Source organism: Schistocerca cancellata, unplaced genomic scaffold (genome assembly GCF_023864275.1).
Source record: "Schistocerca cancellata isolate TAMUIC-IGC-003103 unplaced genomic scaffold, iqSchCanc2.1 HiC_scaffold_726, whole genome shotgun sequence".
NCBI classification, from domain to species: domain Eukaryota; kingdom Metazoa; phylum Arthropoda; class Insecta; order Orthoptera; family Acrididae; genus Schistocerca; species Schistocerca cancellata.
The window spans coordinates 25001-30000 of record NW_026046737.1 but is presented as its reverse complement, the minus strand read 5'-3'; the positions used below and the strand labels follow the sequence as shown (position 1 = coordinate 30000).

At 53.4% G+C, this 5000-nt stretch overlaps 1 non-coding gene across 1 annotated transcript in view; it reads left to right on the top strand.

Moving 5' to 3' along the window:
* The first annotated feature begins 3651 nt into the window (after positions 1 to 3651).
* LOC126141575 (small subunit ribosomal RNA) overlaps positions 3652 to 5000 on the top strand; it is a 1909-nt gene continuing 560 nt past the window's right edge. Inside the window, exon 1 of the ribosomal RNA XR_007529472.1 lies at positions 3652 to 5000. This exon is cut by the window's right edge and continues 560 nt beyond it. This is a non-coding gene — a ribosomal RNA (small subunit ribosomal RNA).

Here is a 5000-nt window from a genome sequence, read left to right as displayed (position 1 = left end):
ACCGCAGGACGCGAGACCCCACGCCCTGTGGCAAACAGGGCTCCTCGCAGAATATATACGGTCCCTACCCCGCACAACGATGACGGTGTGGGGGCCATTGTACGACACCGCTTCCTGCGGTGCCAACGCTGTCGTAGAGTCGATACTCCATCTTTGGTAGAAGGCAACCATTCCGCTGTAAATGAGTACGTCGCTCGTAGTTCAGTCACCTCGCAGCACTGCTCAGTAAACTATGCAGGCCCACATAGATAGATCAAATACGCAAATGCCCCTATACATGCTGAACGTCTGTGCAAACAAAACGAACCACACGTCACCCGCACACTCTATCACCCACACACTCTATCACACACTACTCTCTGCCTGTAACAAACACAGATACAATAATTAAGCACCGGCATGGACCAACGTCCGGTGCATCCTATCCGCCACAGTACACCAACCAGACTATGATAACCAGGCCAGGAGGTCCAATCATAAAACAGAATATCCCACTCGTCCGACAACCACAATTGCTCAGATAAGCCACCAACACCCACACATGTCCTACACAGGGGTGCACCCAACATCACCACACTGCCTCGTCTTACAGCACAAACACACTGGCAGGAATGAAACACACAGGTCTGCCGCAACCACAGACACGGCTCGCCCCCCCCTCTCACTGGCGGAAAGCGCATCCCGACGTGACATAACTCCTTTGACACACTGACGCTGCCTCGGGCATCCACGTCCTACGGTCGATATCAACGAACCTCACCCCCCCCCCCCCCCCCACAACACGCCATCCCATACCACATTGTGTACCGTACCCAAACCTAACGTGTACTGTACTACAACGCAATGTGTACCATAACACAACCCAGTTTGTACCTTAACCTAACCTATGTCACCTTAACCTAACCTATGTCACCTTAACCTAACCTATGTCACCTTAACCTAACCTATGTCACCTTAACCTAACCTATGTCACCTTAACCTAACCTATGTCACCTTAACCTAACCTATGTCACCTTAACCTAACCTATGTCACCTTAACCTAACCTATGTCACCTTAACCTAACCTATGTCACCTTAACCTAACCTATGTCACCTTAACCTAACCTGTGTTGCACCTTAACCTACCTCAATTTGCACCGCAATGTAACTCAATTTGCACCGCAATGTAACTCAATTTGCACCGCAATGTAACTCAATTTGCACCGCAATGTAACTCAATTTGCACCGCAATGTAACTCAATTTGCACCGCAATGTAACTCAATTTGCACCGCAATGTAACTCAATTTGCACCGCAATGTAACTCAATTTGCACCGCAATGTAACGCAATTTGCACCGCAATGTAACGCAATTTGCACCGCAATGTAACGCAATTTGCACCACAATGTAACGCAATTTGCACCGCAATGTAACGCAATTTGTACCGCAATCTACCCCCATGTTGTGCCTTAACCTAACCCACGTTGTGCCTTAACCTAACCCACGTTGTGCCTTAACCTAACCCACGTTGTGCCTTAACCTAACCCACGTTGTGGCTTAACCTAACCCACGTTGTGGCTTAACCTAACCCACGTTGTGGCTTAACCTAACCCACGTTGTGGCTTAACCTAACCCACGTTGTGGCTTAACCTAACCCACGTTGTGGCTTAACCTAACCCACGTTGTGGCTTAACCTAACCCACGTTGTGGCTTAACCTAACCCACGTTGTGGCTTAACCTAACCCACGTTGTGGCTTAACCTAACCCACGTTGTGGCTTAACCTAACCCACGTTGTGGCTTAACCTAACCCACGTTGTGGCTTAACCTAACCCACGTTGTGGCTTAACCTAACCCACGTTGTGGCTTAACCTAACCCACGTTGTGGCTTAACCTAACCCACGTTGTGGCTTAACCTAACCCACGTTGTGGCTTAACCTAACCCACGTTGTGGCTTAACCTAACCCACGTTGTGGCTTAACCTAACCCACGTTGTGGCTTAACCTAACCCACGTTGTGCCTTAACCTAACCCACGTTGTGCCTTAACCTAACCCACGTTGTGCCTTAACCTAACCCACGTTGTGCCTTAACCTAACCCACGTTGTGCCTTAACCTAACCCACGTTGTGGCTTAACCTAACCCACGTTGTGGCTTAACCTAACCCACGTTGTGCCTTAACCTAACCCACGTTGTGCCTTAACCTAACCCACGTTGTGCCTTAACCTAACCCACGTTGTGCCTTAACCTAACCCACGTTGTGCCTTACCCTGCTCTGTAATTGGCATATGACACGTTACATTAATGTATTGTTGTCCAACCGCAACCGGCTCAGAATGTTGTGTACACAGCTATGTGTCATCTCCCCATAACAGCTGCATTGCAGTGTGGTACGCCATAGAGACGTGTGGGAGTAATGGACGCAGTGGATGGCGATCAGCATGAGCCGTCTGTTCATGTAGTGGCGCGTGTATGCAGACGTAGTAGTCTCTTCTCACACAATGTGATAGCACGGTGCCCCGCGTTCCACATCTGCGACATGCTACAGAGGCCGGTTGACAGTTGGTCGCGCAATGGAGATCGCATATGTACGGGGGCACCTTCCACGTGCCCTCTAGTCGGGCACATTTTGTTGCGTGGATGTGAGCGAATGTAGTGTGTCTTGACACCTGACAGGCAGGCATGCAATAATAGTTGACTTTGCAAACGGGGATGGACGTGTACGTTTACTGGTGACGTTACGCAAATGAACAACTGGTAACCCGTTGTGGTGCGGTTGATCTTGCTGGAGGTACATCTGTGAGGGCAACGATCGGTACAGCTACGAAGCGGTCCCCACCATACCAACGAACGTGAATGTGAATCTGGGTGTGAAGCGATACGCGGCTGTGGGTGGGTGGGACTGTCCCCGGCCGGTGAGGGGGGGCCGCCCGGCGTGCTGGCCGCGCGGTGCGTGGGCGCACGCGCTACAGCCGGCTGGTGGGGGCGCCCAGTGGCAGGCGCGCCGGCCGACGGACGCGGCAGGCGGCGCAGCTGCGCGCCGGGGCACCCTGCGCGCGGCGCCGTGCAGCCAAAGTGGGTCCTCGCGGACCCGGTGCGAAGCGCGGTGGACATCTGCAGTGTGCTGGTCCGATTGAGGACTGTGTGCGTTGAGGATGCGCCGCCGCCCGGCACTCGGCGCCGCGACGCCGTCTGCTGCTCGGTCGCCCCAGCGGTTCTCGCTGGTGGTTTGTATCGCAGTTGTGCGGACGTGTTGGCACGTGCGCTGTGCTGGGAGAGTTCGCTTCGGCACCCACGTGGGGCCTTTGCCCTTCTGTGGCGCTGGCGTTGGAGCTGCCGGTCACCGTAGGTGGCGCGTGTTGTCTCCCGCCGGCAATGCCACGACAGCACGCTCCCGGGCCTCTGTCGGCAGCGGCAAGCTCAGTTGGGAGCACGGGTGGTCGCACCTAAAGCGTCTACTCGCCTAACTCCGGGCGATTGCGCCTCTCTCGAACCCGACCAAGTACTTAGGACGGCGCTGCGCGCCGCCGGGACCTGAGAGGGTTTCGAGGTGTATTGTGCAGGGGAGCCCAGCCTCCTCCTGTTTGCAGAATAATTGAGCGGACGCTTGCGTGTTCGCAGCGGGCCCCCGGGACACACTCCCGGGCGGCCGGCTGCTCAGCTCTAGTTGACGCAGCTCCCTGGTTGATCCTGCCAGTAGTCATATGCTTGTCTCAAAGATTAAGCCATGCATGTCTCAGTACAAGCCGCATTAAGGTGAAACCGCGAATGGCTCATTAAATCAGTTATGGTTCCTTAGATCGTACCCACGTTACTTGGATAACTGTGGTAATTCTAGAGCTAATACATGCAAACAGAGTCCCGACCAGAGATGGAAGGGACGCTTTTATTAGATCAAAACCAATCGGTCGGCTCGTCCGGTCCGTTTGCCTTGGTGACTCTGAATAACTTTGGGCTGATCGCACGGTCCTCGTACCGGCGACGCATCTTTCAAATGTCTGCCTTATCAACTGTCGATGGTAGGTTCTGCGCCTACCATGGTTGTAACGGGTAACGGGGAATCAGGGTTCGATTCCGGAGAGGGAGCCTGAGAAACGGCTACCACATCCAAGGAAGGCAGCAGGCGCGCAAATTACCCACTCCCGGCACGGGGAGGTAGTGACGAAAAATAACGATACGGGACTCATCCGAGGCCCCGTAATCGGAATGAGTACACTTTAAATCCTTTAACGAGTATCTATTGGAGGGCAAGTCTGGTGCCAGCAGCCGCGGTAATTCCAGCTCCAATAGCGTATATTAAAGTTGTTGCGGTTAAAAAGCTCGTAGTTGGATTTGTGTCCCACGCTGTTGGTTCACCGCCCGTCGGTGTTTAACTGGCATGTATCGTGGGACGTCCTGCCGGTGGGGCGAGCCGAAGGCGTGCGACCGCCTCGTGCGTGTTCGTGCGTCCCGAGGCGGACCCCGTTGAAATCCTACCAAGGTGCTCTTTATTGAGTGTCTGGGTGGGCCGGCACGTTTACTTTGAACAAATTAGAGTGCTTAAAGCAGGCAAGCCCGCCTGAATACTGTGTGCATGGAATAATGGAATAGGACCTCGGTTCTATTTTGTTGGTTTTCGGAACCCGAGGTAATGATTAATAGGGACAGGCGGGGGCATTCGTATTGCGACGTTAGAGGTGAAATTCTTGGATCGTCGCAAGACGAACAGAAGCGAAAGCATTTGCCAAGTATGTTTTCATTAATCAAGAACGAAAGTTAGAGGTTCGAAGGCGATCAGATACCGCCCTAGTTCTAACCATAAACGATGCCAGCCAGCGATCCGCCGCAGTTCCTCCGATGACTCGGCGGGCAGCCTCCGGGAAACCAAAGCTTTTGGGTTCCGGGGGAAGTATGGTTGCAAAGCTGAAACTTAAAGGAATTGACGGAAGGGCACCACCAGGAGTGGAGCCTGCGGCTTAATTTGACTCAACACGGGAAACCTCACCAGGCCCGGACACCGGAAGGATTGACAGATTGATAGCTCTTT